Source organism: Camellia sinensis, chromosome 4, assembly GCF_055761805.1.
Source record: "Camellia sinensis isolate YWXY chromosome 4, ASM5576180v1, whole genome shotgun sequence".
NCBI lineage: Eukaryota > Viridiplantae > Streptophyta > Magnoliopsida > Ericales > Theaceae > Camellia > Camellia sinensis.
This window is the reverse complement of record NC_138964.1, coordinates 169,792,878-169,810,147: the sequence shown is the minus strand read 5'-3', so window position 1 is coordinate 169,810,147 and position 17,270 is coordinate 169,792,878. Positions and strand designations below refer to the sequence as shown.

General features: G+C 34.2%; 1 pseudogene; it reads right to left on the bottom strand.

The window, feature by feature from the left end:
- Window positions 1–9,106: 9,106 nt before the first annotated feature.
- Window positions 9,107–11,508, bottom strand: LOC114276271 (putative UDP-rhamnose:rhamnosyltransferase 1; annotated as a pseudogene).
- Window positions 11,509–17,270: the final 5,762 nt, after the last annotated feature.

Sequence of the window (17,270 nt, the reverse complement as noted above, 5' to 3'; positions counted from 1 at the left end):
ATCAATTGAAAGACATACTGGAATGAAGACAAAACTAGCTAAGACAATAAGCTAATACATGGGGCTACATTGCAACTATGCAAAGCAAGACTCAAACAAACTAACCTGCCCAAAACAGAGCTAAAATAGGTTATTTCAGCGCCTAAAACAAGCTAGACTTAAGCCAAGTTAAACTAGAAAAACATGCTAACATGTGAAGCTATCTAGGCAGGCAAACAAGATACAAGGAGGGGAGGCTAACCCCTCCAAATTTGGACTTCAAAAGTTGGTTTTTACCACTGAAAAACCTCTGAGATTTAGTGGTTAAAAGGCCCAAAAAAGTTGGCTTGAAAGTGGTGGATAATGGCACAAAAAGCTTAACAAGCTAAGAAGCAAGAATGGTGGACCACCCCCTAAATCAAAAGGGCATTAAACCACCATTTTTAGGTCATAAAAACATAGGTTTTTGTAGTTGAAAACTAGGCCAAAAACAGTACAAAAAGATGGTAAAACAAGTTATGCAAAACAAGTTTTAAAGGTGAGTCTTATACCTCTTGAAGCACAACACAATTTCAGGCAACAAAACCAAGCAAAATTACTTTCAAGAGCTCCAAGAAGACCTCCTAGAACCTCAGCTCAAAGATAACCAACTTTGGTCAAGGATGTATAGGCCAAGAAGAAGTGTATCTCTACTTGTATGCACAAAGGTTAAAAAGAGAGAGAAATGTAGAGAGAGAATTGCAGAGAGAGAGACTCCCAAAATATTTCACTCCTAAAATGTTGTAACCTTCAAAACAATAGAGAAGGCCCTCTATATATAGAAAAATATGAGCTCAAGTCGAACATATCATCAAATGGACAGCTAGAAACAACTTGAGGTAAATATCTGTAGAAAATCTGACTTTTGACATCAATGGCCGGCAAGGCATCATTCATGGCCGGAAAAGTTCATTTGTTGCTGGAAAAAATCCACCCCAAGACGTCACATGGCCAGAAAAGCCCATCCATGGGTAGCAACCTCCACCTCTGGCTGGCTAGAAAAATCTGTTTTTTGGGGGCAACTTCAAATAGGCATATCTCCTTCGTCTAGACTCCTTTGCAAGTGATTCTTGTGCGTAAATTGAAGCCACAGAAGTCTTCTTTCCAATGGTGGCAGCCTCACATCAAAATTCAGAGTTTTCAAGAAGATATGCTTATTTTAGTGAAGACTACTCAGTTTCGATCCTACTCGGATTCATGCATAATTGCTCCTCAGCTGGTTTTCTTCTCTCTCTTCCAATTTTCTTCAACTCCAAACCTCTAAACAAGGGGTTTTGAAAAAAATTTCAAAGAGTTCACCTCTCTTTCATTCATTTCCAATTTGTCCTTGCTCGGTTTACCGAAAAGCGCAACATTTAACAAAATGCGAGCCTCGGAACATCGAAGAAGATTTTTCAAAATTAGTTTGAAAGAGAGGGTTTTAAGGTCTAAAAATCATTTTGGTCAAAAGGCTTTGGTCCAAAATGGGGTGTAAGGTTGGGGTTTGAAGCTCCTCTTGCCGAAGAAATCGAACATTTGCACAACATAACCTTCACCATCAAGTAAGCAATCAATGGTGCCGCAGTCTTAAGGGCGGTCAAAAATGGGGTGTCTACACAACCCCTTCTCTAAAAAAATATTGAGAATTCTGATAATAAATGTTCACTTGAGGGGCATGATGTTTTACCAAACGTGGCAAAAAGTGACAAGCCATTAATGGCTAAAAAGAATAACAACATTTTCTCTCAAAAAATGTTAAAAAATATCACAAAATGATGAGGGGCGTGATTTTAAGTCAAAGATGGCTAAAAATTATGAACTTGGGGGGGGGGGCATGATTTTAAGCCAAAGATGGCTGAAAATTATGAACTCGCGTTTATTAAATGTGATTTTTTTTGTATTGTTCAAAATGCTTAAATTTATGAATTTGTCATGACATTCAATTATGTGAGTTTTGGGATCCAACATTCACTTTGGATTTGTGGATCACACTAAAAATTAATTTTCATAACATGGTTTGAAAAACAACAATGGTTGAAAAATGTTGTATTTAGTGAATTCTCTTTAATTAGCCAAAATGTGGCTAATAGAGAATTGTATTATTTTAAAAATAAGGGATGTGACTTTTTGTTATGTCACTCAACAAAACCAAAGATGGAGTGTTCGCCAATCGACAGTGATAGATTAAAAATTACAATGGGTGTAATTTAATTCTTCAAGAATTTGAATTATTTACACTATAAAATATTTTATGTCAATTGTGGTAAACCGTTTTATAAATAATTTAATTGAATTTCATTCTTCAATCCATTTAAATAAGGGGACATTGTTTGCACCACATTTTATTTTTCTATCGATTGTGGCCTATTAATTATGGCCAAGTTCGATTATGGTCTGTCGATTGAAATTATAAACTATTTTCAAATAATAATCTTGACCACATTTGCTTTCATTATTATTATTATTGTCATCAGGCATGCTAACGTGGCATAACAGATGTGTTAGGGACATGGCATGATGACATATTAAATGAAAGGTCAAAAAGTTAACAATTGTAACACTTTGAAAGTTAGTTGCTGAGATTAATGAGCCAAGATCAGATTAAGCACCAAATTTGCAAAATGATTCCTATCAAACATGCGATATGGATAATGTTAAGAAAATCAGAAGCATGTTGAGAAAATCATAGGCTTAGGTTATCTCTTTCTCCCATGTTGCTGAGCCTATAAATAGGCTAAGAGAGATACAAAGAATAATCAATCAATAATATCAACAACCACCAATCACACTCGTGAAGAGTTATTTAGGAGTAGTTCCAAATTAGTCATTTTAGGAGTAGATTAAATTAGTAATTTTTCTAATCCCTGTTTCTCTTTTTTCTATCGATTGTTGTATTTATTTAATTTTTTATTCATGTTTAAATTCTTGTAACTAGTGACAAGTGACAATTTATTCGAACTAATACATATTTTGTTTTGTTCCAATCCTTCTTTACTTAATTACCTCCAGGAAAGTCTTTAATCTGCTTAAGGTATAGGACTCAACCAGTAAGTTTGATAATTTTGTTGTTTATTTAAAATCAGTTGAAGCCTGTCGATCAATCACTGTCGATTGAGCCTAAACTGAATTGTTGCTAACAGATGCGTAACAGCAATATATTTGTTTTTTTAGTGTTTGCATTGAGTAATTTTTTTTTCCAAATTATGTGTGTTTTGAATTGGGTGTTGTGATATCTGAATTTTTAAACACCTCTTTTTTGTGTACATTTACATAATTGGGTAAGCCTTACTTTGTAAAATGTTTCCATATATTCGCATGGATTTCTATTCTTTGTTTGTTTTTTTTTTTTTTTTTTTTTGGGGGGGGGGGAGGGGGTGGGGGGGTTAGTGTTTGCATGGATTATCATTTTATGTGTATGTTTGTTTTGAAATGGATGCTCTCTTTTGAAATTATAATGACACTTTAGAGAAATGGCTTTATGAAGCATGAGCCCTTTATCTGTGGGTTTGGCAGGCTTGCAAAGGTGAGTGTGAATAATTAAGCGTGGTGCACATTGTGCATTATGGGTCATTTGCACAATCTAGGCTTCGTTCACATTATTGGGCCAATGGATTTCATTTAACCCAAACTAATGAAGGGAAAATGACCCACAGGTCCTATTTGAAATATGAGCACACTATTTAATCCAACAACTTTTTGAGTAGACCCAAAAGTCCTACTTCTCTCTCTCTCTCTCTGTGCTTTTTGCCTCACTCTTTATGTATTCCTCTCTCTCTCTCTTTTTTTGTATTTTTCTCTCATCTTCTTTGTCATGGATGATGACCGGTGATCACATCTTTCTCCATTGATCGGGGTTCACCGGTAACCACCAATCATCGAAATCAACTCGTGACTTCACCCTCACCGACAGCGAAAAAGATATATTTTCGACGAAGAAGATGAGTAGATCTACTTAGATCTGATGTAGATCTACATCAGATCTGAGTAGATCTAAACAAAAAAAAGTTGCCGGAGTACAATCCTCTCTCTATATCCGCCTCTCTCCTTCAATCTCATATTTTTTTCTACATTTTCTCTATTATACACTTCTCTTTTTCTATTCTAATGGAGAAAATTTTCAAGTTCTGAACAAGTAGTTTTTGAGTTTTAGTTACAGGCAGTGAAAACTGTAAAATTTTGCAGTTTCAAATTTTTTTTGGTACTGGAATGAATCATGGTATAAAATTGTAAAATTTTGCAGTTTCATAACATGTTTTTCAGTTTGATTAATAAGGATAAATGCTTAATAGATTTTTGCTTTGAAACTGTAACATTTTACAGTTTCAAAACTTACTTTTTAGTTTGATCAATATTGGAGATTATTTGCTTAAACCTTACAAAAATTGAAATATAACATATGTTTTTCCCATTGTTGCTATTTTTTGTTGTTTCATTTTTTTTTTCTTTTAGTTTATCAATATTTAACACATTTTGCTATGTTTTTTTTGCTCTAATTTATTCATTTATTCTTTTTCTTTTTTTTTCGGGCAATATTCTAGACATTCCGGTGAGTCTCCAGTGATATTCTTAACGTCCAGTGAACATTCTGAACATTCCGGCGACTTCTATTAACGTTCTTAACACTCCAGTGAACTTCCGGCGATACTCTGGCGACTTTCCGGTGCTGTTGAACATTCCGACGAGTCTCCGGTGACAGTTTGACGGAAGTCCGACGGTAGTAAGATATAACAGTGTCTGTAAATTTTAAAAAAAAAAATAGAATTTTTTGGTAACAATTAAAAATGTGTAGGACTAATTGGTGCAAGTGTTTTGTTTGAGGATTAGATGGGCCTTGAACTTTGTATATGGGACTTATTGGTAAGTTCCCCACTACTTAATAAGAGGACGTTTCCATAAATAAACTCTATGAACTTTTGTTCCTCTTCCAATGTGGGGCAACAACACAAGGCAAAAGTTTTATATGCTATTTGTCTCAACAACTGGAATATACAATTGATGAATCATTGGAATTTTCATATGTTTGTTATTTATTTGTATTACGTCTCAAAGTTGTAATACCCCTGTTCCGTAATATGTCAATTGGTCCTTAACATGATATGATTATGTGTTTTGATATGATTTTGTGTTCCATTATGTGAAAATATGTGGTTTTGGAGTTCTATCTGTTTACCGTAGGAATATCTGTTGAATAATCTGCCTTGGGAATTAAATTGAGGGCCCTATTAGCCGCAGAACCCAAAATTGACTACGCCTTTGTGATTAGTGTAATTTTTAGAGCCTATGGTGAAATTTAATTAGAAATTGATTCTGGTCAGATTAAATTGATTCATTTAATGGCATTGTGCTCAAATTGTTTAATATTCTTAAATTGGGACTTAGTGAGATTTGTTGGATAGGAGCATTACACCCCAATTCCCTCCTTTCTTGTATATTGACTGACCTTGGACTCAAAACCAGAGGAAGGGCCGGTTGTAGAGAGAGAAAGGGAGAGACTTGTGTAATTTGGGCTCAAGACTTGGGAATTGGAAGATTAAGCTCAAGATTTGGCTAGAACTTGGGTGTTTAAGGCTCCTAGGTGAGTAATTATCCCTTGAATCATGGATTCTTGGTTGCTATTTGTAAATTCAGAGTTGAACAAGGAGAAAGAGCATGAGTTGAGTTAATTTTGTTGAATTGAAGCTTAATATGTGCATGCATGTAAGAAATTACCTTGAAATTGCATGTTTGAGCACAAATATGTATAATCCATGTGAAATGTTAAAGGAAACTCATGTTTTGACCACCTCTTCACCAAATGAGTTGAGAATGGTGAGCATCTCCCACATGCATGTACAAATTATGGGAGAGAAAGTCTTGAATGTTTGAATTTGAGCATGTTGGTGATGAGGTTGACATATTTTGGGGCATACATGCGAATTATTTGTGAATTGAGCTTCATTGGGTTGTGATTTAAGGTTTACATCATGTTAGTATAATTATATTTGAGATTTGAGCCATAACATGCATGTTTTGTTAGTTGAAAATCGAATTGGAGCTCAAGAACGTAACCTGGAATTTCCAGAATTTTGACATCCGCTCGAACGGGGAAAGTGCCGCTCGAGCGGAGAATTCGAGCTCCCAGCATTTTGACAGACATAGTGTCCGCTCGAGCGGGATATCTCACGCTCGAGTGGGGAGTTTTTGTAGATAGGCCTTCCGCTTGAGCGCTCTATTCCACGCTCGAGTGTATTTTTCATGCAACCAATACTTTTGCAGGCCTTAAGGGTCCGCTCAAGCAGGGAAGTTGACGCTCGAGTGGGGACCCTGTTCTCTGAAATTTTGTATGCTCGTTTTGTGTTTCGTTTTCCGTTCTCTTTCACTTGTAAGCACTCTTAGGCATATGTTAAGCATTGTAAATAAGTTAATAAGATAAGAATAAAGCCTAAAGAGGAATATGTGAATCAAAGAATGAATTGAACTGTTAGTGACCCCTTTTGTGTTCATGAAATGTGTAGGGTCAAGCTCCAGGGCAAATCCACAAGCCGATCACTGTGAGTAATATCTATATTTGAAAGCTTAGCAATGTCCAACTGTTTATTCCCTTATAAGCTTTATGAGTTGCTAATTGGGATTGTGGACAAAAGTCTAACATGAACGAATGAATGGACCGAAGGTCGTTTCGATATGAATAAATGGACCTAAGGTCGTTTTGATAGAAATAAATGGACTTGAGGTCGTTTTGACATAAATGAGTGGGCCGAAGGCTGTTTTGACACGAATGTATGGGCCGAAGGCCGTTTTGATGTAAACGAATGGACCGAAGGTCGTTTTGACAGAAATGAATGGACTGAAGGTCGTTTTGACAGAAATGAATAGACCGAAGGTCGTTTGGACATTTATGAATGGACCTAAGGTCGTTTTGACATGAATGAGTGGGCCGAAGGCCGTTTTGATACGAATGTATGGGTCGAAGGCCGTTTTGACGTAAACGAATGGGCCGAAGGCCGTTTTGACACGAATGTATAGGCTGAAGGCCGTTTTGACGTAAACGAATGGGCCGAAGGCCATTTTGATAGAAATGTATGGGCCGAAGGCCGTTTTGACATAAATGAATGGGCCAAAGGCCGTTTTGACATGAATGGAAATCTGAATGGGCCAAAGGCCGTTTTAACATGAATGGAGATCTGAATGGGCCAATGGCCAGAATGTTTGGGACTACAGTCATTTGATTTGAATTTCGTATAGTTACATATCTGTTAAATAGAAATATGAACTGGGCCCAAGGCCGTTTGGAACGTGTTATTCTACATTGTTATGTAACTTTTGTATTTGATTTGATATTATTCGCTGGGCTTTCGCTCACGCTCATTCATGAGTTTGTAGGTGAGCCAAGAGAAGTCCAGACCCAGCTTCAGTGAAGTCTGTATGGAACAACTAAGGTTTTGAGAGAGTCAGTCCTTGTGTCTCACGCACGAGACCCGTCTTTGCCCTTTTGTTATGTATTTACATTTTGTCAGGTTGGCGAAGTTTTGAATACGTCTGCATATAGTTTTCATGGGTTGACTTAGTTTGATGATCCTGTCTGTATAGAATCTTATGTCATTACACTTTCTGTTGTGAGTTATTAACATATGTACATACGAAATGTTATGGTGTGCATATAAGCACGGCTCTATGGACAAAGTTTTAAATTTGCTTCCGTTTGGCCCCTTTTACTCTGATGAGTCTTGTCTTATTTGGTTTGAGGCTGTAGGTAATCTCATGATTACTGGCCGGTTATGGCCTTAACCCATAGGGGCGGGTTCGGGTCGTGACAAAAGTAGTCGTTGGTTTTGATTGGATTCAAATTGGTTAGGAATACTTTTAGGCACAAGTCATTCTTTAATATAAATTAAGAAAGGACACGGATCCTTAGAGATATTTGTCCAACAAAAACTTTTAGACAATTGAGATTATTTCTCAATCCGTGATCTAACGGCCTAAAAATGTGTATGAGATACAAGTGATATGAATAGTAAGTCGATATGAATAGTTAAAACTCTTTTGTATCTCTCTACAACACTTAAACCCATCAAATCAATTTTATCTCCAAAGCAAATAGAGAATTGAAAAGCAACTAACATAACAAACTCTAGAAATAGAGAATCAAAAACTATTAAAAAAACAAAATCAAATAACAATTATATATATTGAGGCATTTCCCCGTACCTAATTCAAACAAAGAAATAGAGAGATTAATGGTGTTCTTCAAGAGCTATGAATCAATCTTCAAAATCAATGAAATCATCAGCACTTGTTGAAAAACTAAGCCCCAACTCAAGTCCTTTTTGTCTCACCATAGAAATCGCACAAGAAGGATGTAGTTCAAAATTTGAAAGCCATTGGACACAACATAAATCTCAACCTCATGTTTTTGACCGTTGAATTAAAAATTGAAATCATCTTATCTATTTTGATATTTCTTAGATAGAGATATTTTCGAACCATTGGATTAGGAGGAAAAGCAATCCTAACCATACATCAAATGTACACATATGACATCTATCCCACCAAGTTTCAAAAACTACATTTCCCTTGAAGTAATGTTAAAAAATACAGAAACTGAGACCCCAGTTCTTGTGCGAGAATTATATCTAATTTCTGTGCACATCTGTATTTAATTTATGTGTAAATAAATTTACTCTTTCCCTTATTATATAAATTTCTAATAACTCCATTGATTGAACTAATCCTGACTTACCAGGGTAGCATGAACAAATGTCCAAACTAGAATTCAAAAAGAGTCTTTCATTGTTATATAGATTTAACTATCAAATTGTTCATCTAGACACAAAATATCAAAAATAAAATGACGCATTGGTGGTGTTTGGGAAGAAAAATTTTAGCATTTTTTAGGCCAAAATTCACAAAAAAACAAAATAGATTAAAATAGTTAATAAAGCAAAATGTCACATCAAATCTATAATCATTTCACTTTTTCTCTCACAAACATCACATCCAATTACAAAAAAATTCAATCATCTTCCCAAATACAAAAATTTTAACCTACTAAAATAGCCAAAAACTAAAATAACCTACTAAAATAACAGCTTACTAAACACCCACATTTTCTTTTTATTTATTTATTTATTGGTTATCCAAATATAATAAAAATAAATCACAATTATTTCATCCCTTTTACATGTTCCAATACCGGAATTTAAAACCATATTTTCAACTTAAAACTCAACCTTCATGAACACATCTACTGTTTTTGGAGAGATACTCAACAAAATTGTGCATGTACTGATCATGCAGGACCTTGTCACCAAATAGGGCACTCATTTCTCTAGCTTTCTTCCTATAAATTAATCCCTCTTTATTGTCTACCACATAGTTCTAAATATCGGCTGATTCGTACCGGAAAATTAGACCACCGGTTCGGATATAGACCGATATAGCGGGGAGAATGAAATTCGCAGCCGTAGCGGTCGAGTCCTGGTACATAGCGGCCTGAATCGGATACACAGGGCGATACAAGCCGGTTGTCGCCGGTACGGCTGAAAATCAACGCAGAAAACTGCTCGTGGCACTGAGCTATTTTTGGTTTTGGATTGCTAGTCTTCGCTAAAGTGAGAGTGTTGCTTTGAGGTTCATGAGGAGGTCATGCTGTCCTTCGATGGCTTCCGACGTGCTTCAGAATGCTTCTCTGGTCGTAAGCCGTTGAGCGCAGCTTTGAGGCTGCAAGAAGCTAGGTATGATACAGTCATGGGGCGCAGTGTATATATTTTCTATTTATATTTTATATAAATGTATGTTCGTAGTTTTGGGCCAAGACATTTTGGTGAAGATAGTGGGTTGTTTTGAGTAATCTGGGCCCATATGTTTCTTTAACCAACTCATGGGTCTACTTCGTGGTGTACAGCTGTGGCTTTTTTTTAAATTGTAGATAATTAAAATTTATAATTGAGATTAAAATAAAATATATTATTTAGTTGAAAATGAGTCAAAAGTATTCATACATATCAAAATTTTGATTAAAATGTGACAAATTAAGGCTAAAAGAGTCCAAAACATGTATAAAATTGAGTTTTAGAGGATTGCTAATGATTTTTAAAATTTCACGGCCAATTCCCGATACGTAACGACCGATACTACCGATACCGATACTCCGTGATCGATACCGTTACATTACCCGATACCGCGATTTAGAACTATAGTCTACCATAACCAATCTGATTGAGTCAGCCACTGAGTTCCTGGTGAAAAAGCTATCTTCTTCATCTCTGGGTATCTCAATCCCAACCTTCTTCTCGTGGAGTACCCTTGCATTTAAACCTTGGTCTACCATGAACGGCAACATAATAAGCGGCTTCCCAAACTGGAGTCCCTCTATCACGGAACTCCATCGACAATGAGTCAAGAAACCTCTCATTGATTCATGACCCAATATCATCAGTTGAGGTGCCCAACTCTTCCACACTACCCCTCGACTTCTGGTTCGCTCCTCGAACCCATCGGGCAGCTCCCCAAATTTAGACTTGTTCGAACCAGGTGGCTTCCTTAATACCCAGAAAAAGGGCACACCAGAGAGCTCCAACCCAAAGGCCAACTCGGTGACTTCTTCTTGACTCAGCATGGCTTTGCTCCCCAATGCTACGTAAGCCACAGAACCATTGTTTTGGTTGTTGAGTCGCTCACTGATTGAAAGCCACGTCTCATTGACATCGCTGTATTCAACCACCGCCGATGGCATTTAAGCCGAGTGGAATTACAGGTTTGGGTTGAAGATCTTGTAGGAGAGTCAACCATTGGGGCTCAAACTCTCTGCAGTGTCGTATTGCGAACACGTTACACCCCAACACCGCCGATCCATATCGATACAAGTCGGAAACCCCAAAAGCATTATTTGTTGCACCGGATAGGATTCGCTTTATCTCATAAAGGCGAAAGGCTACGTTGGTAGGAAATTGGACCCACTTAGGTAGGACAGTGAACTGTTCCGGCTTCATCAGGGTATCATCAGAACCGTCGATCAAAGCCGATGTAAGACCAAAGAAAGCTGCAAACTAGGCATTGATGATGAGGGAAAAGGCACGAGAAATGCCGAGTTTGGTGGCGATAGGTGGCAACCAGTGAGGAACAAAGTCGTAAATGATCCAATCAAGTGTGGAAGCTTGTAGGAAGCCAGCCAACCCAGTCTCGAGTCCGTCAAAGGCTTTCTTCAGGTAAGGAATATGGTCGGAGGGGACGTCCATGGTGGCCTCTGCGTTTTTAGGGAGGTGGTCGTCGACGCGGGGCAACAGGAGCTCAACAAAATGTATGAAAGAAGATAAATTAGGAGGCAGCTTTGGCAAGCGTTGGATGTTTCTGGGTGTGGATACAAAGGAAATCTTGTGACCCTTTTGGGCAATGAATTTGGCAAGGTCTAAGTATGGGATCATGTGACCAAAGGCTAGCCATGGGAACATAACTATGTGGAGCTTCTGCTGGCGACCGGCCATTGGTGAGGGAGGCACAACAACAAACTCCATAATTAAGATGGCTGTGTGATCTGCTCTACAAAGAACACTACTACCATTCCATACATAGATGCTTTTTGACTTCTTTTTAACTTGAGTTGAATTTAGTAGTTGCTTAGAATAATGTAAATAATTGTATTTTTTGATTTTTTTTACTTAAAAAATTATTTAAAAAAATGTAAATTTGAACTAATTTTTAAAAATTTTATCAAAAAAATATGTTATATAATATTGTAATGAGTAGCTAAATTACGTTTTTACCCTTGAAGGACGTCCGACACAACAACATCACCAGCCAACTTTTGTATTTGAAATATAATTTTTTTTTTAGACAGTTGGAATTACAAATTTCTGAGTCCGAATTCTCTCCAACTACTCCCTCCGGTTGTTCCTTCAGGGACGACTCAGATAGAGCCACGTCACCTCGCAAGGAAATAAATAGTTCAGATTTATTTCCTTAAACAAAAAAATTTAAAACACACCCACACTGAATCATTTCATTTTGTCTGACACTGCTCTCTCTCCCTCACCTCACTGCACGCACACGTCACAGTCATATCCCACCTCTCTCTCTCTCTCTCTCTCTCTCTCTCTCTCTCTCTCTCTCTCATTTCTAATAAAAAATTAAAAAAATTATTTTAAACTTTTTCATAATATATATATATATATATATAATTTTTAATGCTATAAAATTTTAATTTTATAACATTAATATCATTGAAAATATACCTTTAAAATGAGACTGATATTAAATATATTTAATAAAAATTTAAAATAAATAAAAAGTAATTACGATGTTTAGTTATGTTTTCAAATTATTATTTTTTAAATATAAAAAATATTTTGATAAAATAAACACACAAAAATCATATATTTTTTAAATTCTAAAAAACAATCTTCATTCCAAAAAAAAAAATCATATGAAAATAATGACTTTTAATTTAATTTTATTAACCAAAAAAGTTTATAATTTTTTTAAAGGAAATAAAAAAAATTCTATATTTGATTTACGCCTATGCATAGATTGAATTTGTGTTTTAAAGAAAATAAAAAATTTACATCTATGCATAGTAGCCATTATTTTCATATATATATATATATATATATATATATTTGGATTGAAGATTATTTTTGAGAATTTAAAAAATATATGATTTTTGTGTGTTTATTTTCATCAAAATATTTTTTATATTTTAAAAATAATACTTTGCAAGCATAACTAAACATAATAATTACTTTTTATTTATTTTAAAATTATATTTTCAATAATATTAATTTTATAAAAATTAAAAATTTATATTAAAAATTTTATATATATATATTATGAAAATGAAATGAAAAAGATTAAAATAGTTTTTTATTTTTTATTAAAAATGTGATAGAAAGAGGGGGGGGGGGGAGAACATGTGCTGTGAGTGTGTGTTAGTGAGAAAGGAATGTTCCACGGAAAGAGAGAGTGTGTGTTAGTGGGTGTAAGTGTGTACTTTTTTATTTTATTTTTTTTGATTTAAAGAATAAATCTGAGCCGGATATTTCTTTAGAGGTGATGTGGCTCTATCTGAGCCGTTGCCCAGAGAAACTGCTGGAGAGGATCCGGATTTCTATGTGGGCGAGGGGGTGCCACATCTGTATAAATGGTTTTGGCTTTTGTTGTTGACTTCAATGAGAGCATAATTGAGGCAACATAATTGTACAATTATTGGACTGTAATATTTAAATAAATAAAATAAAATAAAAAAGCTACAATATTTTTTGAAAAAACGAGTGATGTGCTATTATTGGTCAACAAATGTACATTTTTTTGGATTCCACTTTGGCAAATTAGTTTTTGATAAAAAATGGTAATTTAGCCCTTGCATATATCCCTTGCAATTTTATCAATGTTTTCAAACAACTCATAATTTTTTGGTCAATATATATTTATTTATTTTTTTGTCCGCTTTTTTATATTTGGCAGAAGATGAGACTTCACGCCACAAAGCCATTAGCGTAGCCGTCACATGAAATATACTCATACTTCATATTTTTTAAGTTAATTTTTGGTAATACGTGTCACAATAATTTGATAAGTTTGTAAATTATTTCAATAATATTACTAACGACAATGAAACAAAATTCCCAAAATTACAACATAAAAATTTTAATTTTAATTTCAAAAGTCTTTTTTAAATTCTTTTTAATAAATCTTAATTTTTATAAAATACAATTACAATGTTAAAAGCTCACATGTTTACCAATGTATCATAATATTATTGGTCTAATTTATTTGAAATACACATGTGAAGATTATTATACTCTCTATGTTAGGCAAATTATTTGTACTTTTTATTATTTTTGGTTATTTATAATTTTCTAATACAAATTATATCCTTCTAAGCTATGATGATGTAATAAATTTTTTTCAACAACATATAGAAACATGTTGAAAATGAATACTTTTTTTAGCACATGCAGAAGAGTGGATTCTATTAAACAAATTAATAAACTCGAATTTTACGTTATCTTCACTTGTTCGTATTTATGTTCATTTTTTTAATTTGTTATAATATGAATTCTCAATTAAACATATTCGAATAAAAATTCTAAAAAATAACAAGATAGCTAAAATAAGAAATTAAGAACAGTACTACATTTTGTAGAATTCAAAATATTATACAACATACATCGAAGATAACACCCACCACACCAACAAATGCTCCGCCTCTACACGTGTGTTTGCCGTCCCAGAGCGTATGTAATATTCACTCTTACAGCGCCCATTTCTGGATCTGAGTCCCCTAGCTCCATCATATCAGCAACCCATATGTATTTGTGGTGGCCGGGCATTTGCGGCACCACGTAATCGTCGTTGTCTAGGATATTCAATGTGACCTCATCAGTTTCATTGTTTCTGCGTATGAAGTTATGTAACGCCATCGATACACATGCAAAGGACACTTGATCAGAAAAACACAACTTCGACATATTCCGCAAAGCTCCCTACCTTGACTTCCAGGCACCGAACGTCAGCTCGATACAACTACGCAATGACGAATGTGCCTCGTTGAGCCGTTCGAAATCTTTCTGTCTTATTCGATTCTGATGGGCATTTTGGTGATATCTATACCACTTGTATGGGGCTATATAGTCTGTTTTGTTGCTATTGCCGCTATCAACCAAATAGTATTTTCTTGCACAGGTGAAAATAGTATTTTCTTAACAGCAATAGGAAGTATACGTTTAAATCAACTCGTTCAACAACTCGAATATGATTTGGATCATTTACCAATGAATCCATTAAAGTTTGTTTAAAATACGATTTGTCTCGTTCACTTTATCGTAATATCATAATTTTTTTTTGCAATCACCAGGTGGTCCAAGTAATTTTATCATTGTGTATGAGACCAATTATGATTTTCTAATTTGTCGGCTAATTTTGTTAAATAAACAAATCTGACAAGAGGGAATTTGTTACCAGGTGCGAGGTATTTTTACCGTCGCAAAAAAATTCGGTGTCTAAAGCCGCTTTTCTGGTAGTATAGATAGAATAATTGATGATATATACTGAAAAACTTGAAAGAAATTGGTGGACCATGTTTTTACACACACAACAACAACAACAACAACAACAACAACAAAACATTAGTAAAATCCACGTTAGTCACGTGTGATTCTCATATACGAAACATTTTGGCTGCGTTTGATATGTCACTATTATACACGCTATTTGTCCATAAAATTTGTACAAAAATTAATCAAAGAAAAATATTTGGAAATTTTAATTGAATATTCTTAATTTATTTTTAAAGAAGTAAAATGAATTTCACTTCTCACTTTTCATCATTCCTCTCTCTATCTCTCAAGTGATTATTCCATAATAGTATGATTGATGTAGAAGATGAAGTATTAATTATTTATGTTGGGTAATTGACGAACATGATAGGACATAATGAGTAGTGATTGGTGAGGAGATATGGTCTTGTGATACTCCGTGGATACCTAATAATTTTTACTCTCTCTATATTCTATCTAACGTGTATCCACGTAGCAAAACGTATAGTCTCATTTGTTAATAGACTATTTTAATCAAAAAAAAATTATAAATGACATAAAATTCTTTTTATTTTCTTACATATCTCTTTATAAAAAATTTAAAAATTTATCAAAATAATAAATTCACAAACGAGACGTAAGTAGACAAAAATGTTCTTTTATTTTTCCATTTCAACTGCGGTCGATTTTTGTTTCCCAGACAACGCTATTACATCGCCAGAATAAGTAAGCTTCATTACTGCTTTGTTAAAAAAAAAAAAAAAAAAGCTTCGTTACTATGACATCATCACCCAAATGCATAGTAGACTAGCCCCTCCTAGATCTCTACAGGAGTGTAAAAATGACTCGCTGAGCGGCCCGAAGATCACCCGCGGCCCAAGGTGGGCCCGGCTCATTTAGGCATGTTTAGGCCCGGGCCCAAGCCCAGTCCAAAACCCTAGACCTGGGCCTGGGCCCAGGCCGGCCTGACGCCTAGTTTTTTTTTTTTTTTTTAGTGAAAAATAATAAAATTTTGGTAGAAAAAATTAAAAAATATAAAAATTTGCTCAGGTCGGCCTGCCCAAGGCCCGAATACCCCTGCGCCTAATTTTCTAGCCCGGGCCAGCCCGAATTTTGGCGAGAGTCCGTGAGGCCCAACATGGGCCGGGTCGGGCCAGGCCAAATTTACACCATTAGATCTCTACTATTTTTGTTCTCCGTTATTTTTTTAATTTATTTTGAATAAATTACAAATATATCCTGTAGATTTACTTAACCTTCGCTTGGGATGTGGGTTGACTTTTTGGTTTTTAAATTTTTTAACTATTTTAACCTGGGGCTAAAAAACCTTGTTTGGGATAGATTTTTTTGACTTTTTTAATTTTTGTAAGAGAAAAAATGAAATGATTATGGGTTGGATGTGACATTTTGTCCTATTTGGCTAAAATAGCATATTTTGTTCTATATGACTATTTTAGCCCAAAGTTGCTTCCCAAAATAGCCTTAAAATACTAATCAGCATGGTTGGTTTGAATTTTCAAATTTCATTTTTTTAAGAAAATTGAGATTTTTTGTTTTTGTATTTTTTTTTGTTTTCATTGAATTTTTAAAAAAAAATTAGTAATTTTTAGATATATCTAACATAAATACACTTAAAAATATATAATATTTGTGAAAAAAATCTTTAAAAAATTCACTAAATACCAAAAATATAAATAAAAAATGCGAGAATTTAGTATACTTTTCGTATTATTGTGTATTTATTGATTTTTTAAAATATTTTGTTACAAATATTTTACTTTTTAAATACATCTACGTAAGGTGTATCTACAAAGTTTTAAAAAAATGCTTAAAATTTTAAAAATATTCACTAAAAACAAAAAAAAAATTGAAAAACAAAAATCTCAATTTCCATGAATCCAAAAAATTGAAACCAAACACACTGAATCATTCTTATAATTTTGGAAATTACATTCCATTTCACCATTTTGAGTTTTTTAATTTAATTACAGATGACCCTTTTTTTAAACAAATCATTAAGTCAAGTAATAGTTTTTAATTCTGTTAAATAAAAATTTTTGATAAGAGGGTAATTGTAGTTTTCCAAATTATAAGGGACAATGTATATTTTAAACAAATCTCAAAAAGTGTATTTATAATTTATTCTTTATTTTATTTTCTGGTCGACATCAACAAATTGTTTACCACTGTTGGTAATTATATCTTATATTCTAATTAAAAAATATTAGAAATCCCCTAGACATTGATTTGTGATTAGTAAAT